We start from the raw sequence: 22,640 nt of genomic DNA, 5'->3' as shown, positions 1-22,640 counted from the left end.
TACAAACTTGCTCATCCAAGCAGAATTCTAAAATATCATTTTGGAGAACATAGAATCATTTTGCCCTAGGTTACTAAGGGACTCATCTAAATGTCAAACAAAATAATTCTCAAGAAAAAGCAACTTTAGGATCATTTAAACATATGTCTTTAATTTTTTTTTCATTTTGCTATGGTTTCTATGGTGTAAATTATGGCTAGGGGATGACGTTTAAAAAAGTTTAAACGGGGGCGTGGCCTGCAGCGGAACCGAATGGACGTCTGATTCCAGAGCTCCTGCTTCCCCGTAGATACAACGGTGACAAGCGGCTAACAGGACCCCGTTTATCCTCCATATACCTGGCGTTTTGAGAGGGGCACACCCGGAGAGCATGATGGGCAAGCGAAAAGGCTCGTCGAAGCCACAACGGCTAACAGATTTCTTCCTACAACCGCGCCATAACGGTAGGCAAGATGGCGCTGACCATCCATCCTCATTGACTGCCAAACACAAGCTGAAACTGCCCACTAATACCTCATCCCCTAAAAATCTGGACTCTTATAGCGACCAGGCCTCCCCATCAGCATCTTCTCCCTCGGGGAGCCCAGCTAAAGCAAAGTTAAAGCTGGATGGCTCTGGATGCAGCCCCGCGCTGAGCCCGGCGGCAGACTCTGAGGATGACACCAGGGAGCTCCATGACTCTATTTCCAACTATCCTACTACCAATCAGCCAGTGCTGGATACAGTACTGAAGGACACGCTAGTCTCACTGAGAAGCACGCTCCAGGCTGACATGATGGGCTGCATGAACAGGCTTAGTGGAGCTGTGAGGAAAGTGGAAGACAGAGTAGATCACCTGGAAGGCAAGATGGGGGAATTTGCCTCCACCATAAATGACTTGGTGGATGCTCACGAAATGCAGGAAGGGGAATCAACCTGGGTAAGAGACAAGCTGGCCGACATCGAAGACAGGTCTAGGAGGAACAACCTCAAGATTAGAGGTATTCCTGAATCCATCCAAACCTCAGAATCACGCTCCTATGCCAAAACCGGCCTACCTCCCAGACAAAATCCCCAGGGATGTGATCCTTCGTATGCATTTTCACTACTCAAAAGAACAACTGATGCAATACGTTCGCAAACAGGAGCAGCTTCCACCTCAATACCAACACCTGCAGTTCTATGCTGACCCCTCCCAGCATACATTGCAAAAGCGAAGAAACCTGAACACGATCACAAAAGTGCTGCGGAACCACCAAAACCCTATCGTTGGGGTTATCCCACCAAAATCACGATTACTTACCAGGAACGTTCGTTTGTCATAGACTCTTTGGATAAAGGTCTTGCCTTGCTAAGGGACTGGAAGATCCTTCCTGACGCTAAAGATAATAATGCGGATGCCTCCACTTGCTGCCCAGCCCAGACTGGAAGACAGTGACACCACAAAATGCCAGCTCACATGCTTGACTATATGTTAACGGGGTCATCTCTCCTCCTGACGGGGAGGCAGGACGACCGTTAGGCCTGAACTTTTACCCCGATTCACCTGAGCAACATTTGGTTGCATACGATCCACCCCTTCCCTCTTGAGGGGTGTCTTGGACCTATGTTGAAACTTACCATGCATAATGGTTTTCGTTTTCTCAGTTATGTTTGTAAAAGTTGGATTTTCTTTGTTTTTTTTCTTTCACTTAATCTACCTTTATTTTTTCTACTTCCGGAGTTTTGCCAGCACCTCAAGAATGCTTGTTCATCGCACGGATAGCGGCTTCCACGAACAGCTTCAAACACAGCCCACAGAAAGATCTCGACCTCGGCTTAACTGTGAGTACACGTTCCACGGAACGGTCACCTCACCCCTGCTGACACTTCTAGGGGGAAATTTCTGCCTTCTCTTTATGTGTACAGAGCCTGCACTGATCTCAACCTACGTCCATCCCCATGGCCATTAACTTTTTATCTATCAATATCAAGGGACTCAACCACCCCATGAAAAGGAAGTCCATGTGGAAGGAAGCATTATCCAATGGGTCAGATATCCTCTGCGCCCAAGAAACACACTTTTGTCAACATGCGGCACCGGTCTGCAAGCATAAGAACTTCCCACACGCCTTTTTTGCGAATGCCACCTCTAAAACGAAAGGAGTCATGATAGCAATCAGGGACTCTGTTGCTTTCAATCTACATACGGTAATTGCAGATCCACAGGGTCGCTATTTGATTTTGGTATGCGATATTAATCAAACGACTTACACCATTGTAAATGTCTACGCTCCTAACACCCGGCAAATCTATTTCTTTCACAAAATTATGAAGAAGGCCCGAAAATGCAGTAGAGGCTCGATGGTGCTATGTGGTGACTTTAATGTCGTACCCGATACGTCCATTGACACGACATCCAACTCTAAACGCCTACCCACATCTCTGGGTAGTACATTGCACAGTGAGGATGCTTATGATGTATGGAGATGCCTACACGCGACTGAACGAGACTTTACTTTTTTTTCTGCCCCTCATTATACGTACTCACGAATAGACTTGTTCTTGGTCGACCAACACACATTGTCCAAAGCAATATCGGCATCTATCAACACCATCACGTGGTCAGACCACGCGTCTATCACGCTATCGTTGAAAAACTCTTCTACATTTGAATCCATTTCTCTTTGGAGGGCGAACTCTTACCTTATGCAATTGCCTGAGTATAGGTCGCAAATCGAGGACCATTTGGGGGAATTTTTCTCCCTCAACGGGCCCTCGATGCCTAGCAAGTTTGTGCTCTGGAATGCCCATAAGGCATATATTCGGGGAATTTTCATAAAATTGGGAGCTGGGGAGAGGAGGCGGCGGCAGCAGAGGATAAGTGAAGTTACTGACAAGATCCGCGACTTAGAATCTCAAAATAAACGAGACACATCCCAATCTCTGACTGAACAGCTCAATAGATTGAGACATGACCTGAGACTCCTTCTACTGGACTCTTTTGAAAAACAGACAAAAAGGCTAAAGATGACGTACTACACACAGGGCAATAGGGCAGGGAAATTACTTGCACACCAACTTAAAGGTCATAGATTAAAATCAAAAATCCCTTACATCATTCATCCCACTAACAAACAAAAGCTGTTGCATCCACAAGATATTGCCAACGCATTTAGTAACTATTATGGTTCCCTTTATAACTTAAAGGATGATACTGCCACTGTCCAGCCCACGCCCTCCCTGATCAATGAATTTTTACAACAGCTATCCTTGCCTACTATCTCCTCACATCATCTGGACCGACTCAATACGCCTTTTACGTTAGAAGAAATTCTCAAAACAATTGACTCACTCCCCAGCTCAAAATCTCCTGGTCCTGACGGATTCTCCGGAGAATACTATAAGGTGTTTAAATCATTTCTACTACCTTGTCTGACAGAAGTGTTTAATGCTGCCGCCGCTTCCTCCTCCTTCCCACATGAAATGTTGAGCGCTATCGTAGTGACTTTGCCGAAGCCAGGAAAAACTCCAGACACACCGGGCAATTTCCGTCCCATATCCTTACTAAACACGGACGTGGAAGTCTATGCTAAACTTATAGCAAACCGGCTGATAACTATTCTTCCCTGTTTAATACACCCCGACCAAACTGGGTTTACAAAGGGGCGTCAGACCTCAGATGCCACGAGGAGATTGACAAATATCATCCATCTGGCTGGCGCTGGACGGGGGCCTTCTCTGCTCCTTGCATTGGACGCGGAGAAGGCCTTCGACAGGGTCCACTGGGGGTATATGAATGCAGTCCTAACCAAATTTGGATTCTCCGGTATGATTCTATCGGCTATAATGGCTTTATACTCAAACCCTTCAGCTAAGGTATATACTTCGGGTATACTCTCTACTCCCTTCCCAATATCGAATGGGACGCGCCAGGGGTGTCCACTCTCCCCACTAATTTTTAATCTAATATTAGAACCCCTGGCGGAATATATACGATCCCACCCCAATATTGCTGGGTTTAAGACTCAGACATCGGAACACACGATCAGCCTGTTCGCAGATGACATTATTTTGATGCTTACAGATCCTGAAAATTCCTTGGCTTCGGTTCATGACACTCTGAGACTATTTGGTACGCTGTCTTATTATAAAGTTAATGAGAACAAATCTTATATCTTGGGATTGGGTGTGGACAGGGATATGCAGTCGAGAATTAGTGCACGGTTTCCCTATACATGGAGTGAGAAGGGCATAGAATACCTGGGAATCACCTTGACCCCCACCACTGGTGACCTATACACCAACAACTACATTCCCTTTCTTAAATCCCTACCTTCCAAGCTGCAAGCCCTTGACAAAACAGAACTTATCTGGTCCGGTAGGTTAGCAGCGATAAAGATGATAATTTTACCCCAACTACTCTACTTATTCAGGTCCCTTCCTATCCCCATCCCCACTAAATACTTTACTGAGGTACAAGCTGCGATAAACAAATTTTTGTGGAAAGGGAAAAAAGCTAGGTGGGCCTTTAAAAGCTCGCTGACAGCGAGAACGGCCGGGGGAGTGGGAAATGTACTGATCTATGACTATTACATTGCCTCCATACTAGCGCAGCTGAGGACGTGGTTCCCAGATTCGCCCCAAACGAGATGGCAGGAACTTGAAGAATGCCAAATCCCCAACACTAGCTTATACAATTATTTACTGACACACGTAGCCAACACATCCCGCGTCACAGCCTTGGCCCCCTCTATCGTAGCATCTTTACGAGCTTGGAGGATACTCCTTACACAAACTTTTACCACCCCTACTTCCACTTTAAAAATTCCTCTCAGCAGTCTCAGTGGACTCATCCCCAATCTGCAAATATCTCATTGGCAAGAAAAGGGTATCACATTTATTGAGGATCTTATGATAGGACCAGCAATGAAAACATTTCGCACATTACAAATTGAATATGGGCTGACAGATTCTGATAATTATAGATACATCCAAATTAGGCATCTTCTCCAATCACACCATCTCTCCGACATACAACTCCCCTGGAAGATTGTTTTATATCTCACCAAACCCTCTACTAACTTGAAAGGAATATCTCTATTCTATAATGCCCTCAATGACAAACTGACATTCCGCAAGACATCTAATATTAGTGCTTGGGAGAAGGATTTAGGGGAGACATTCACAGAAGCCCAATGGCAAACAGCGCTGCGAACAGCTTACGCATCCACTAAATGTATCAACCTTTGGGAATTGACGCAAAAAATACTGCGACGCTGGTACATTACTCCATATAGGATTTTCAAATTTGCTCCCAATGCCTCTCCACTTTGTTGGAGGCAATGTAACCACCCCGTCACCCTGTACCATATCCTCTGGGAATGTCCTAAAATACAAACACTTTGGAACAAAGTATTCCACTTATGCTCACAAATAGCGCAGATTCACATCCCCGCTGACCCGGCACTGGCCATCTTATTTCTAAACGTAGATCAAATACCCAAACCCGCCAGAATGATTGTTTCCCATATTATAAAGAAAAAGAAGAGAACTGCGCAATCCCTAATACTTCTATTAGGATGTAAACCACTCTACCTTAAAGAAGTGTATCTTGTGATCTATTATTCTAACACACCAAACTAATGACTAAATAAACCATAAGGCATTACTTATAACTAAATACAGTAAACATATATATTGCCCCTCATAGGTTATGAACCAAAAGGAAAAAATGTACAATTCTAAGTCAGCGATTCAAAAACAAGAAACATATAAAGTAGAATCAAACAGTACTGAAAATGTATGTGATAACATAAAGTCCATTAAAAGTCCAACTGGAGAAACACCCTGTGTAGAAGGGATCTATTCAATCGTAAAACTTTTCAATCAACGTGAAGTAAAACCAGGTGCACCTCCACCAGACAAGTAATAATAGCCCCTTACCAGACGTCCCGGTAGGGAGCGCTTAATCACAAAATGGGTCTGAAGATGGATCAAACTTGAGCCCTCCAAATGGAACACTTTTACGTAGGGCAGGTTAGGAGATACGCCAGTCTTAAACCATCCAGCAGGGGAAAACGCTGTTTGAAGCGGGACTCAGATGTGTAGCATTGTAGGATCAAGGAAGGTTCACCATAGGGAGGAAAAGATGCTCCAAATAGTGTAAAATCATTTATTAAAACAAAAATATAAAACAAGAGATGCACTTACAAACATGAAAGAACATTGGGCATATCATCAAACTGGGCAAGCGTCGGCCGATCGCGAACACCAATCGATATCCCTTCTGGTACCAGTTCACATGAGGCAAGTCAGCGTGTCACGCCACCCATATTATGTTGAGTACTAAACTGGCTCTAACGCGCCACTGGAAAGATCATAACGCACCAACGTTAGGAGAAATCATCAGGATTACTGACACGCATGCCATGTATGAAACCCTGTTTGCGTCAACCCAGGGCAGGCTTGTTGCGGCCAGGGAAAGTTGGAAAAGGTGGACTGACTGGTTTACTAATACTAAACTGATATGATTATTGCTTTATAATAACCTAGACCTGTGAAAGGACATATACAGTGGTGTGAAAAAGTGTTTGCCCCCTTCCTCATTTCCTGTTCCTTTGCATGTTTGTCACACTTAAGTGTTTCGGAACATCAAACCAATTTAAACAATAGTCAAGGACAACACAAGTAAACACAAAATGCAATTTGTAAATGAAGGTGTTTATTATTAAAGGTGAAAAAAAATCCAAACCATCATGGCCCTGTGTGAAAAAGTGATTGCCCCCTAAACCTAATAACTGGTTGGGCCACCCTTAGCAGCAACAACTGCAACCAAGCGTTTGCGATAACGTGCAATGAGGCTTTTACAGCGTCCTGGAGGAATTTTGGCCCACTCATCTTTGCAGAATTGTCCTAATTCAGTTACATTAGAGGGTTTTCGAGCATGGACGGCCTTTTTAAGGTCACACCACAACATCTCAATAGGATTCAGGTCAGGACTTTGGCTAGGCCACTCCAAAGTCTTCATTTTGTTTTTCTTCAGCCATTCGGTGGTGGACTTGCTGGTGTGTTTAGGATCATTGTCCTGCTGCAGAACCCAAGTTTGTTTCAGCTTGAGTACACAAACAGATGGTCGGACATTCTCCTTCAGGATCTCTTGGTAGACAGCAGAATTCATAGTTCCTTTTATCACGGCAAGTCTTCCAGGTCCTGAAGCATCAAAACAGCCCCAGACCATCACACTACCACCACCATATTTTACTGTTGGTATAATGTTCTTTTTATGAAATGCAGTGTTCCTTCTACGCCAGATATACTTGGACACACACCTTCCAAAGAGTTCCACTTTTGTCTCATCGGTCCACAGAATGTTGTCCCAAAAGTCTTGGGGATCATCAAGATGTGTTGTGGAGAAATTGAGACGAGCTTTGATGTTCTTTTTGCTCAGCAGTGGTTTTCTCCTTGGAACTCTGCCATGCAGGCCATTTTTGCCCAGTCTTTTCCTGATGGTGGAGGCATGAACGCTGACCTTAACTGAGGCAAGTGAGGCCTGCAGTTCCTTGGACGTTGTTGTGGGGTCTTTTGTGACCTCTTGGATGAGTCGTCGCTGCGCTCTTGGGATAATTTTGGGTGGCCGGCCACTCCTGGGAAGGTTCACCACTGTTCCATGTCTTCGCCATTTGTGGATAATGGCTCTCACTGTGGTTCGCTGGATTCCCAAAGCTTTGGAAATGGCTTTATAACCCTTTCCAGACTGATAGATCTCAATTACTTTCTTTCTCAATTGTTCCTGAATTTCTTTGGGTCTCGGCATGATGTGTAGCTTTTAAGGATCTTCTGGTGGACCTTACTGTGTCAAGCAGCTCCTATTTAAGTGATGCCTTGATTGTGAACAGGTGTGGCAATAATCAGGCCTGGGTGTGGCTAGAGAAATTGAACTCAGGTGTGGACAACCACAGTTATAGTATGTTTTAACAAGGGGGGCAATCACTTTTTCACACAGGGCCATGATGGTTTGGATTTTTTTTCACCTTTAATAATAAACACCTTCATTTACAAATTGCATTTTGTGTTTACTTGTGTTGTCCTTGACTATTGTTTAAATTGGTTTGATGTTCCGAAACACTTAAGTGTGACAAACATGCAAAGGAACAGGAAATTAGGAAGGGGGCAAACACTTTTTCACACCACTGTAGCAAAATGTGTTGAAACTCCGAACCTCTAGCTTTTCTTTTTCTTTATTTTTATTTTATCACTTTATTATTTCCTTTGTTCTATTTATCCTTTATCAATTCTATCTTTGTTTTATTCTTTACTCTCTAAAACTCTCTTATGTTAATCATCCATCATTCTCTCTCAATTGCCTACATGACGTATTATTCATATGCTTAGGCAGCGCAACTGGCTTCACCAGATTTGATTACCGAACCAGGGGAAGGTGGAGGTTTTCCCTCTCTAGGCACAGTGAGTACCCACTAGGGGTGCCAAAGGGAGGGTCTCCTCTTCATAATGGGGAACCTACTGGATACACAGGTAATCCATGTTACCCCCTGACTACTGTACTGGTGACCCAGGCGTGATGCGGTTTTGTTCTTTTTGCATCTTTCTTTACTTTTTATATCCCACGTTAGTCATCATATGCTTCTACTCTATACTGTAAACCGGAATGTTGCAATACTATGTATGTAGGTATATCTTTGTTAACTCACAAAAATTTTAATAAAAACTTATTGCAATGAAAAAAGTTTAAAAAATATTGACGTCCTTTTTTTCCCACAAATAGAGCTTTCTTTTGGTGGTATTTGATCACCCCTGCGGTTTTTATTTTTTGCGCTATAAACAAAAATAGAGCGTAAATTTTGAAAAAAACGCATTATTTTTTACTTTTTGTTATAATAAATATCCCCCAAAAATATATAAAAAAAACATTTTTTTCCCTCAGTTTAGGCCGATACGTATTCTTATACATATTTTTGGTAAAAAAAATCGCAATAAGCGATTATTGATTGGTTTGCGCAAAAGTTATAGCGTTTACAACTAGGGGATAGTTTTATGGCATTTTTATTAATTATTTTTTATTATTTTTTTTTACTAATAATGGCGGCGATCAGCGATTTTTATTGTGACTGCGACATTGCGGCGGACACATCGGACATTTTTGACACATTATTGGGACCATAGTCATTTATACAGTAATCACTGCTATATAAATGCAGTGATTCCTGTGTAAATGACACTGGCAGTGAAGGGGTTAACCAGTGGGTGGCAGTGTAGGGGTTAAGTGTTCCTACGGGTGTGTTACTAACTGTGGGGGGGCTGGGCTTTCATTTAGTGAACACTGATCTCTGCTCCAATCACATGGAGCAGAGATCAGCATCACTAGTTGCTAGGCAGAATGGGGAAATGCTGTTTACACGACATTTCCTCCATTCAGCCGTCCCGTGAGACGATCGCGGGTATGCCCGCGGCGAACGAGTCCGGGGGACCCTCGACCGGACTAACGGGGGTCCCGACCGGCATGCGAGTGCGCCGCCAGTGGTGCGCTCGCGATGGCAGGGCGGCATTGAAGATTGGACGTACCTGTACACCAATATGCCTCCCCGTGCCATTCTGCTGATGTACATCACGTGCGCTGGTCGGGAACCGGTTAATATTATATTTTTTTAAGTTTTTAATTTCTTTTAGCACCACATACCCTATCTTCATTTTAAGTTAGGTATCCCACTCACAGTTTTTGATTTATTAAGTGGCAGGTGTAGATACACTTGTTCATAAAGCGCAGTGGAGGGACAATTGTGATTTGTGCACATCAGTTTGGTGTGAGTTATTGTCATAAAAAGCGTTTTGGGACCGGGGTCCTGCCCCAGGAGATATGAATCAATGCAAAAAAAAAGTTAAAAAAACTGACATTTTTTGGGAGCAGTGAAACAATAAAAGTGAAATATTCCTTTAAAAATATAATGCCTGGGGGGTGTCTATAGTATGCCTGTAAAGTGGTGCATTTTTCCCGTGTTTAGAACAGTACCTGCACAAACTGACATTTCTAAAGGAATAAAAGTAATTTAAAACTGCTTGTAATGTTGCCCCCCCCCCCCCCAGCCCATTACCAGGCCCTTTGAGTCTGGTATGGATATTAAGGTGAACCCCACATGCAAATTAAAAATCGGCATGGGGCCCCCAGGCCCTATATACAGCAGCAGTATACAAGCGGTCCCTGGGTTACAAACAAGATAGGGACTGTAGGTTTGTTCTTAAGTTGAATCTGTTTGTAATTTGGAACAGGTACATTTTGAAAGTGTAGCTCCAGCCAAAAAATCTATTTTTAAGCTTTTTGAAAAACATAGGGAAGTGTTATTATCACCCCTGTAACATTTGTTTTGCTATCTGTGCCCCTGTTCAGAAGATTTCACCTCACTTTGTCCCAATGAGAATGAGAATTGAATTTTGAAAATGTTGGTTTGTTGTAGAAACAAGGATTGGTGATAAAGCAATTTTTCCCATATAATGTAGGAAAAAGGTGGAGACGGCTTTTTTCCACATTAACTCTTACAGGAGAGAATTTCCTTTCCTGGGGTAGATTTCCTCTCACTTCCTGTTGTCTCCCTCCATTTGTAAGTAGGAGTCATTTGTAAGTCAGCTGTTTGAAAATAGGGGACCGCCTGTATATACTATACGGCCTGGCCTATACACTCGGTGTAAAATTGGGCCTTAGATGTTGGTGGTACCAGAACACTGTAAGCCCTCACAGTTACTCTTGGTGGGCACTGGAATGAGCCCTGCTGTGAAATATTATATCAAGAATTGTAATTACACGCCCCTGTTAAACAGGGGCATAAAAATTGGACCTTAGGTGGTGGTGGTGGTGGTGACACAAAACTGTAAAGCCTCACAGAAACTTTTGTTGAGCACAGGAACAGGCCCTGCTGTGAAATATTTGATCAAAAATTGTAATTGCACGCCCCTGTTAAACAGGGGCAGAAAAATTGGGCCTTGGGCAGTGGTGGTGGTGCCCTTAACTGAAAATATTCCTAGAAGCTATCATCATTAAGATTGAGGAGGAATAGGATAGTCACTCACCATAATAGGATAGTCACTCATCATATGCAGTCTTCAAGGGATCCCACATTCATAGAAAAATCAATTGGATACATTAGCATAAGGTGCTTGGTAGCTGGTGATCCAAGACTGATTCATTTTTATGAATGTGAGCTGATCAACAGTCTTTAGAAAGAGTCTTTTGAAAGGTGCATTCTGTGATCAGTTACAAAGCCTCCAGCAGCACTGAATATGCTTTCAGGAAGAACGCTGGGTGCAGGACAGGCCAATAGCTCAATTGCATATTGCGCAAGCTCTGGCCAGTGGTCCATCCTCAAGACCCAGTAACCCAGTAGATGCTCTGTTGGAAAGGTCTCCAATGCCCCTATATATTCCTGCACAATGTAATTGAGACGCTGGCGATGGTTGCTGGAACTGACCAGACCTGGATGCTGAGAACTGAAGAATTGTCTGAAGGCATCGGTCAGCCGGCATCTTCTCCACCACTTTTTCTGTGATTGCACAAAGCCTCAGCAACACATTGTCCAGCACCAGGAAATTGTAACGTCCCAAGCTCTGGAAACGCTTTGCACAAACCTTTCTGTAAGGCCTCCCGAAGATGTTTCATCTTCTGCTCCCTCTCCGAAGGCTGTATAAGTTCTGCAACCTTACCCTTGTAACGGGGATCAAGAAGGGTTGTCAGACAGTAATTATCCCTCTCCTTGATACCACGAATCCTAGGGTCCTTTCGCAGGCTTTGCAGGATCAGGGAGGCCATGCAGCGTAGGTTGGCAGAGGCATTTGATCCTGAGTCCTCTGGGTCACTAAGGATCAATCACATGATCCTCAACCACCTCCTCCCAGCCATGTACAACTCCATGGGTTTTTGGGGACTGAAAATGATCCCTTGAAGACTGCTGCTGATTATCCTCCACCTCCACGCTGACACAATCCTCCTCCTCCTCTTCTTCTTCCTGTGTGATCGACGGGCCTACAGAAATACTAGTATCTGGATAAAGGGGCCCTTGAGAGGTAAGGAATTGCTCCTCTTCCTTCCGCTGTTCCACCTCAAGTGCCCTGTCCATTATTCCATGAAGCATGTGTTCCAACAGGAAGACAAGACAAGTATCACTGATGCACGCACTGTCATGGCTCACCATCCTTGTGGCCTCCTCAAATGGTGACAGGACAGTGCATGCATCCTTGATTAGTAGCCTCTGGCATGGCAAAAAAAAGCTCCCCTGACCCTGCCCTGGTGCCATACTCACACAGGTACTCATTGATGGCCCTCTGCTGCATGTGCAGCCACTGCAGAATTGGCAATGTTGAGTTCCACCTGGTGAGCATGTCACAAATGAGGCTGTTCTTGGGCAGGTTTCATTCTCTCTGAATGTCAGTCAGCCGAGCACTGGCATTATATGACCGGCAGAAACTTTCCCACAGACTTTCCTTGCCTGCCTCAGGAGATCCTGTAAGCCTGGGAACTCAAGAACTGCTGCACCACCAAAGTCAGGACATGAGTCAAACAGGGAACATGGGTCTTGTCCCTGTCAGAGGACGGAGAGGAGGTTGGTGCCACTGTCGCATAAACCATTCCTGGCTGAACCTGGTGTGGCGTCAACCACCTCTGAGCCTGCCCCTGCAGAGCTGACAGCATCTCTGCCCCAGTGTGTCTCCTGTCCCCTAAGCAGACCAACTCAAGCAGCGCATGGTATATTTTTGCCTGAGTGCTTGCATAGCCCCTTGAATGCCTGCGGAGCACTGCTGGTTCAGAGGAGAAATCTGGAAGAGGCCATAGAGGAAGAAGAAGAGGAGAGGGTGGAGGAGAGAGCTGTGGCAGAATCACCGCTAGCATTTTAGAGGCGTGGTAGCAGAACAAGCGCCAACAATACTGAACCCTGTCCTGTATCCTTCCCAGCTGCCAATAGAGTTACCCAGTGCACCGTGAAAGAAAGGTAACGTCCCTGTCCATGCAGGCTGGCCCATCAGTCAGCAGTAATATACACATTACTGCTGACTGCACTTTCCAACGAGGCCAAGACATTGCCTTCCAAATGCTGGTAGAGAGCCAGGATGAAAGTGAAAAGAAATGGCGTTTGGGAACCTGCCACTGATGTACCACACATTCCACAAATTCACGAAAGGGGGCAGAGCCGTCTACCAGCTGAAAAGGCAGCAGTTGCGGTGCTAGCAATTTAGACGCTGAGCATATGGATGGCTGGGACCAAATTTCTTTCAACAGTTTAGCAACCTGGGTAGGGAAATTTGCCTGCTAAAATCCTATGTTGATGTACCACTAGCAGATTGGCCGCAAGTTCTTGGGACACCTGATTCTATACCTTCATTCCTCTCAGTGCAGGTTTATGAGAGGACTGGAGGTATAGTGGGGTTGGAGATCCCAGCTGAAGAGGAGCAAGGAGAGGTCCACCTTGTTCTTTTATGTGGGTCTTTTAAGTGCTGTTGCCAACGGACTGCATGAGAGGTCATCATATGCCTGGTCAAGCATGGGGTGCCCAAGTAGCTGCTGTTTTGGCCTGCTTGATAAACTTCAGACCTAAGTTGCAAACAGCAATGGTACGATCTGCTGCACGTGTCAAAAAAGGCCCACACCAAAGAACTTTTCAAAATATGTGGGGAGTCAGCAGCGCCCTGCACCTGCTTAGCTCTGCGTGTGATGCAATAGGGTGGCTGCCCTTAAGCTGCCCCCTGGAGGGCATCCTACCTCATTGGAGATGTGCCTCCTCCTCCTCTGCTATCAGGCACCCAAGTAGAGTCAGTGACCTCATCATCCCCTCCCTATTTATCACTGGAGCAAACTTGGCAGTATACTACAGCTCTGGGAACATGACTGACAGTTTCTTGACCTTCTTGGTCTTCTCTCTCTAGGCTCACATTTCTCCCTTCTTCAACATGGGTACCATCATCAGAGCCTTAAATTTGATGTGCATCCTCTGCAGCATGTACCAGACACTGTGGTTGAATAGTTTGGGGGACTCCTCCCTGCATGACTGTTGACATGGAGCTAGGCCGCTTTGGCAGCTGCATTGGCAGACAAACTACTCTGACCCTGGGTGATAGAGGAGGATGAGGAGAGCTTTGTTATCCCTTCCACCAACTCTTCTGCATGTTGTAGCTCAATAACACGGCAAGCTGCAGAAAAAAAGGACACGCATGCCCCTGAGGATGCACTGTGTCCACGACCAGCACTATTGACTGTAGACACAGAGCCTGCGTGCCCTCTTTTAGTGGCCTGTGAGCATTTGCCTCTTCTTGGTGGCCTTCTGGACATGCTGTAAATTTTGTTTAGCAAAACCGGACTACCCTGTATTGTGTACTGTGTACACCACCAGGAAAGTAGTAGCAACTGCACTTGGGGTGCACGGTACTGTGTACACCAACAGAAGTGTGATAAGAACTATGGGTGTACTGTATTGTGTACACCACAAGAAAAGTAGTAAAGTAGTAGCAACAGCACTAGGGGTGCACGGTACTGTATACTGAATATTAGAATATATTAGTATACTATAAATTAATTCTAAGTATATTAGAAACAGTACAACAGGAACGGCCTGCAGTGAGATATAGCTAAACTGTATGCAGTGGATATATATATATATATATATATATATATATATATATATATATATATATATATATATATATATATATTTATTTATTTATTTATTAAATACACTGCAGATAACTGAATCACCTGCCTGCCTGAAGTATATTAGAAACAGTACACCAGGAACGGATTGCAGTCAGATCGAGCTAAAGTGGATACAGTGGATATATATATATATATATATATATATATATATATATTGTAATATTGGGGGGATTAGCTCAATTGGTTAGAGGCATTTTTAGTCCACATCAGGCAGGCGTTTATAGTTAAGGGCCTGGTAGCCCACGTTTATTATAGGAAAAACAAAATATCCATCCAGAAATCCCACGCAGGGGGTCCAATCTTAAATTAAGTACACACAATCCAAATGAAAATGCTAGCCCACCTGGCTACTCTTCAGCAGTAGTTCTGCTATAGGTACTTGCTGCTTGGATACACACAGGCTTCTTGGACGCACACAGCTTCAAGCCCTTTAACACACAGCTTTGGACTCCTTGGACGCACACAGCTTCAACCCTTCAACGCACACAGCTTTGGGCTCTTTGGACATGTACATATACATATATGAGACTGACTGTATATATATATATATATATATATATATATATATATATATATATATATATATGTTATATATATTAAATACACTGCAGCTAACTGAATAACATCCCTGCCTGCTCAATCTAAATGAGACTCTATCTCTCTCCATCCATGCTAACAACACACTACACAAGGCCGACAAACAGGCGGCCTTATATAGTGTGGAGTGTGGACTAATCTCACGTACACACGTAGCCGACTATCCGGCGGACTTAGTCCGCTGGACTTTCCGAACGGGCTACTTGCCCACACACGGCACTTTTTCAGAGGACTAATACGGCGTACTAAGTCCGCCTTACTATCTGCCGTACTTTTGAAATGAACGGACTCGCCCACACACGCGGAGGACTCCCGAAGCTGGAAGAAGAGGGCAGCGGCAAGGAAGAAAGCCGGGGCTCCTCGGCTAGTAAAAGAGCTAGAAGAAGATAGTGGAGGAGTCCGGCAAGAAGACCCCCGAAAAAGGAAGACCTGTGCAATAAACTATTTCATCTTGTGTGTTTTTTTTACTTTATTTTACAGGTGAATGGGTAGGGGTATATTGTACCCCATACTCATTCACATAGGGTGGGGGGCCGGTATCCGGGGGCCCCCTTATTAAAGGGGGCTCCCAGATTCCGATAAGCCGCCCGCCCGCAGACCCCGACAACCAACGGCCAGGGTTGTCGGGAAGAGGCCCTTGTCCTCATCAACATGGGGACAAGGTGCTTTGGGGTGGGGGGGGTGCCGCGCGGCCCCCCCTTCCCCATAGGCACCCCCATGTTGAGGGCACGTGGCCTGGTACGACTCGGGAGGGGGGGCGCTCGCTCGTCCCCCCCTTTTCTGGCCAGCCGGGTAGCGTGCTCGGACAAGGGTCTGATGTGGACCTGGGGGGACCCCCACGTCGATTTGTTCGGCGTTGGGGTTCCCCTTTAAGTCCATATCAGGTGGCGGGGCTAGCGACGCATCCTTCGCGGGCCCCGCCTACCTGGAGACGTGCTCAAAATTAGCGGACTTTTCTCCGGGCGGGAAAAGTCCGTTCATTTTGAAAGTACGGTGGGAAGATTGGAGTGCAAAACTACTTTCTAAGTCCGCTGGAGGCTACACACCGGGGGATTGTCCGGCGGACTTAAGTTTGCCGGACTTTTCCACCCGTTTGTTTGATTGTGTGTACGTGGCATTAGTCCTCCTGAGCCAGGATTAGCGAAAGGCACCCTGCTTTTGGCCAATTATGGCTCTCTTAGCTGAGGGCGCTGTGATTGGCCAAAACATGCAGGTCATGGTTCATACTCTGGCCAATCATCATACAGCAATGCACTGCGCTCCCGTAGTGCATTATGGGCCATTACGCACAGCTCGAATTTGGCACTTATGGCCCATAATGTTCGATATTCGATGAACGGGTGAACAGCCAATGTTCGAGTCGAATTCATGCTTGCCCTGAACAAAAAGCTCATCCCTATCCACCATCACCACCATTTCTTCACCATGTGTGTGGCCTTATATCTCCTCCTGGATCTGGAAGTGGCTTTCTCCAGGTTTTCCTCATTGCTGCTCTCACCACACACCTGCTGTCTTGCCACCATTTGCTCTCCCACTGTGCCAAAAGAGAAGAGTCGGGTAATACATTAGAAAAAAGGACAGGGTCAGAGTTTCATGCATGCCATAATGCGCAATCAATGTAATGGCCGTAGGAACCATCTGGGAGTGGAGGACGAATGATCACCATCGCCAACAGGCAAAAGGAGCCATAGAATGAAGGTACAATGGTAACTTGGGTCATCGCTGGTGTTAGTGGCCTATACTGCTTAGATTGAGGCCTATATTGGGACCAGATTATGAGTTAAGGCTGACATTATGGTTTGTCTTGTGTTCTGTCTTGATGGCTTCAGAGAAATATTATAAAATGGTGGATAAATTCACTGCACCAGACTTTTTGCCTCAATTTATTGACCAATACCGGCAGCTGCCCTGTCTGTGGAAGGTGAAAAGTAGGGATTACACAAATAAAATCAAGCAGAAGGCAGCGATGGAGAAACTTCTTGAACTGGTGAAGCCCCTGTACATCAGGGCAGATACCAATTTTGTGAAGCGCAAAATTGGGAAAATGAGGAGTATGTTTAATAGGGAGCACATGAAGGTCCAGGAATCACAGAGATTGGGAGCATCAGCAGATGACATATATGTCCCCAGGCTGTGGTACTACCACATCCTGCTTTTTTTGTCCGACCAAACCCAACCCAGGCCATCACTGTCAACACTCCCCTCCACATTGGATGAGGCCACAGCTCCTGAGGTCCACCCTGGTCCTTCAACACAGGATGAAGACGTGGAGGAGCTAGCTTGACCCAGGTATAGCATTATTTAACATATTTGTATCCGAAAATTCCAAAATGTCTATCTTAACAAAGTGGTTTAAATATCAATAGACAGTAGTGGCAAAAAAACGATTGGGACAAGAAGGAAAAATGCTGAGGTCAAAATGATAGTCTCTTCTATTTCTCAACATTCAATTTTCAGTAGTCATGAGCTCAAAATTGTGTGTGATTGATGATCAAAATTCTAACAAATATAATAATGTCCCATTTTCATACACAGGAAAGTGTCAATCAGGAGGAGCCCGTTGGCAGTAGCCACACGGAGTCCCAGATCCCTCCCCTACACCCTCCTACTAAAAAGGGCCACAAAGAGCAGGAACCTGGACGAGGCCACAGCTGCCTTCCTGAGCCACGCAAAAACTGCCATCACTGTGGCTCCATATGCAGCTGAAGCATTTGGCTGTCTGACAGCAAATAAATTGAGGGAGATGAATGTGGAATAAAGGAGTATGTGTGAGGAACTAATCCTCCAGCTCCTCAACAAGGGGAGGAGGGAAGAAATAACATCAAAAACCCAGATCTATAATTTGGATGCCCCACCACAGCAGCCCCATCCACCACAGCATCATGCCAGACATTGGCAGTTCCAGCCCCAAGACCCTCAACAACGCCACTGGGCTAGGGATTTTCATCCATATAATTACTAATTAGCTTTTTTTGTTCAAAAATTATTATTTTAGTTGTTATACTTCATTTATTTTTGTATGCTGAGAATGCGCTTTTTGAGTAAGTTATTAAATTTTTATTTGGATGGCAGATTACATGTATAATTTTTTTGCTTTTTTCTTTTTTTTGAATAATGCACAAGAAAAAAATGGCTTCAGCCGATGTGGAAGGGAGCGTTTACAGCGATGGCCTAGGTTTGGTCTGGTCTGTCAAAAAACACAGGCTGTGGTAATACCACAGCCTGGGGACATACCAGTCGTCTGCTGCTGCTATCGATCTCTCGGAGTCCAGGACATCCTTGTGCTCCCTATAAATATACTCCTCAGGTTCCCAATTTTGTGCTTCACATAATTGAGGTCTGCCCAGGAGTACAAAGGATTCACCAATTCCAAAAGTTTCTCCATCGCTGCCTTCCTCTTGATTTTTATAGGACCTCCTTGTGATTATTAAATAAAATAAAAAATAAAATAGAAAAATACTTTGCTATGTGTTTTACATCAAATGACAGTTTGGGAATAGGCAGGTACATTTTAAAAATACAATGTAAAATTAACAAGGGACACCAACTTAGTTGTATCTTTGATCTTCTAAACTATGTGTTGTGGTAACTTGACCAAAAACAAAAAACCTTCTTGATATCACTAGAAAAAAATAATTTATAAATACATTTGGCAGAACTCCGTCAGTATCACCAGCAAAGCAGCTTCATTATTATCCCATTATAAAGAAGACAATATGTGATGCATTTGGAGATTTAATAATTTGCTGCGTTGCGAATGTTAATTCTCCATTACAAATGCTAGTTTTACAAGACTGACTGCTTCCGGCTCGTCCTTGCTTCTGAGCATGCGTGTTTGTACTTTGGACTTTTGTCCAATGGACTTGTGTACACATGCTTGGAAAATCCTATGACAGACATTTGTCCACGGAAAATTTTAAAACCTGCCATCCAACATTTGTCCGTTGAAAATCCGACAACAGTTGTCCAATGGAGCGTACAAGCAGTCAGATTTTCCGCCAACAGTGTTAGTGTGATAGCAGAATGCTGTTTTTTAAAAGATAAGTTCACCTTTATTAACACGTTACATGTTACATCTGTATATAGGGTGCATATGTACTGTGTTGGTAATCACAGCCCCCTCACGCATAGACCCCCTTCCCTTGTGACAGCGGGTGTGGGTTCTTATCCTCTCAGCCACTGTCACATTTAAAATCAGCACGGATAGACAGAGGCACAGGTAGAGAGCAATAGGCAGTTTCTCCAAGAGCCTGACATTGCACTCTCAATTCACCAACCATGTGTGTATGTTGTGTAAAAAAAAATAGCCTAGCTTTTGTTTTCCCTTGCACATGAATGAGCAGCTTCATCTTAACCATGAACACCTTATTAAAACACAGATATTGACATACTGCACATTGCCTTTTCACGTATGAAATAAGCCTGATTATCAATTATTCTGTAATAGTATTGTAAGTTTAACAACTGCAGCAATAATACAGTTACTGTTCTTGGAGTGACAATATTGCCATCGTACAAAGAAATTGCAGATCCACTTTGTATTTTAATGTGCAGTGAAGATCTCGTCAATGCAGGGATGAAAATATGAACACACAAGTATTGACAGCATGTGACATTCCTCAGTTGTTATGTAAGCATGAAGCAGTGTGTGTGCTATTACATTATTTGGCAGCTATCCACATACCAATTTAGTACAATTGTTCACAATTGCCAGTCACTTTTTTATTTTAAAGTCACTCTTTTGTGTCATTTTTTCCAAGCTAAAGCATAAATGGCTTACTTATAAATATTTATTGCTAGAAAAAACTAATTGTGCCTCACAGTGCATTTTAGATTTTGCATCAACAATGAAGTCTAAAAAATATTTGTTGAAGTGTAAAAATGTAGTTCTCCAGTTGTAAAAGGTATGCAAGTTTAGGCTTGGACTGACAGTATAGCAATTTAGAAAGTTTAATAAATTATTGGCATTTTTGGGTTCTTATGGTGTGAAATGTTAAAACAGAAAAAACATCACATAACTAAACAACGCCTAACTAAATAAGGAGGGCATAACTTTTTTTTCCTTGGCTAGTTGCACATCTGTGCAATTTGAATGGCACCACAAAGCATCTTACGAAAGCACCTCAATGCACGAGATTGTGCAATACATTAAAAATTAGTACCTGTCAATTATTGCATTGGTAGCCCATTGGAGAGGAACTGCCTTTAAGAAATTCATGTTAATGCCCAGTTTTCCTCCTGCAACTTACTATAAACCATTGCAAAGATAGGTACAGTCCCTAACAAAGAAGGATGAACTCAAGGAAATTTGGCAGTTCAGGCATTCAGAAGAAATTATTTTTGCGGTACTTGGTCACGTCATTGCATCACAGCCAATCCCTTTGGTTGCTGGCTGATAGCAGTGGAACACACGCCAGCTAATGCAACAATCGTGAATCTCCATCTATATACTCACATGCCATCCAGCCTCAGTGCCGGGCCAGGGTACTTTTAAATGTAAACAGCCATTTGGCTTTCTTGTTTTTACTTGTATTTTTTTTATAAATTGGATTACACTATATTGAATCCCTTTTGTTTTTTCCATACCAACTCTGCTTGTGATATCCATACAGGGAGAGGTACAGACCCAGTACATGGTCTCCATATTGTAGCAAGCATAATCTTGCTAAAGCGCAATTGACCTTTTTTAACAATTAGGTCAACATCATCTGGTAAGCAGACACCCCTATGTCGAGCACTTCGGGTGACAACATATTTGGTGAAGTGGCAGCGATTCATCTCCAATATCTGAAGACTTTTCTCCTTTTCTATTTTTCTTTGTATTTTTCTCTCTTTGTTTCATCACATTGGACTTCTATGAAGCATTATTGTTGAGATTAATATTCCAACATTGTATCACTGTTGACACAGTTTTTTGTTTTTTTTATGGTTGAAAATGTATCATTGTTTGATACCTAATATCCTTTTGATATCTTAACACTGTATTTTTGGTTTATCTATAGAAATTACCACACTCTACTCATACTTATTAGAGCAGGTGTTTCACGATTCACTGTTATAGCTATTTAATTTAAGATACAATGTACTTGCACCCCCCTATCATTCAATTTCCATTCAGAAGAACCCCTAAATATTTACCCACTCAGCATGAGCTGAACGTCATGTATCATAGAGATACTACTACCACTACTACACATCACAAATTCCGTGTCAGTGGTTGTTAGAAGCGCTGACAGGTGCAGGCACCACCAAGTCCTTAATGAATCCCCTGGTATGTAGGCAAAGAGGCAGGATCTCAGTGACATCATTGACCATACAGTATGTACAGTACATATGGTGAATGACATCACCGGAAAAAACAGACACTTTTATATAACATTATATAACAGCTGTCAGCTACCAAACTTTCTATTCAGTGGACGATAAGCGAACAAGTGGAACTAGTCTCTGCAGTGCATTTTTTTTCCAGCAGGTCATCGCCGATCATTGTGTTATTGACATGGATCTCCTTTGCTGGACTATGTGACTGATGATGAATTTACAAGAAGACACTTTTTTTGGGGACTTTCAATTTTTTCAATGAAACACTTATCAAAAATGTAAATGTCTTTATTTCTAGGTTCCAACTTATTTTTGAGAACTAATAGGGATACTATGCACCTCATGCTCATTCACATGGGGGTGTGTGATCTGGGTGCCCCCTTGTTAGTTACATAGTTGGTGAGGTCTAAAAAAAGACAATGGTTCATCCAGTTCAACCTATGATGTGTGTGTATCTAGGTGTTTATGTCAACAGTACATAGTATCCCTCTGTATGTTGTGGTTGATATGGTGCCCATCTAATAGTTTTTTAAAGCTATCAACACTCCCTGCTGATACCACTACTTTTGGAAGAGAATTCCAAATCCTTACCACTCTGCGCAGTTTAAGGTTAAACCACTTCTCTTCCAGCTTAGTGAATGGACACGTGCCTTTTTGAATTCCCTTTCACTAAATAGTTTTTTTCCCTGATGCTAGGGTCAACAATACAGTATTTGTAGATTGAGATTATATCCTCTCTCAAGCATCTCCTCTCCAGAGAGAATAAGTTAAGTTCTTGTTGTCTTTCACTATAGCTGAGGTCATCCATTCCCTTAATTAGATTTGTTGGCCTTTGCTGTTCTCTCTCCAACTCTGCTACATCCTTTCTGAGGACAGGTGCCAGAACTGGACTGTATACTCAAGATGCAGCCTGGCCAGAGTCTGGAAGAGTGGGTAAATTATAATTTTATCTCTGGAGTGAATCCCCTTTTTAATGCATGCCAGTATTGTGTTGGCTTTGCTTGCAGTAGTTGGCATTGCATGCCACTGCTGAGCCTGTCATCTGCTAGGACCCCTT

Source organism: Lithobates pipiens, unplaced genomic scaffold (assembly GCF_037356315.1).
Source record: "Lithobates pipiens isolate NorthernLeopardFrog02 unplaced genomic scaffold, aLitPip1_a1.2 Scaffold_19, whole genome shotgun sequence".
NCBI classification, from domain to species: domain Eukaryota; kingdom Metazoa; phylum Chordata; class Amphibia; order Anura; family Ranidae; genus Lithobates; species Lithobates pipiens.
This window is presented reverse-complemented; position numbering follows the sequence as displayed.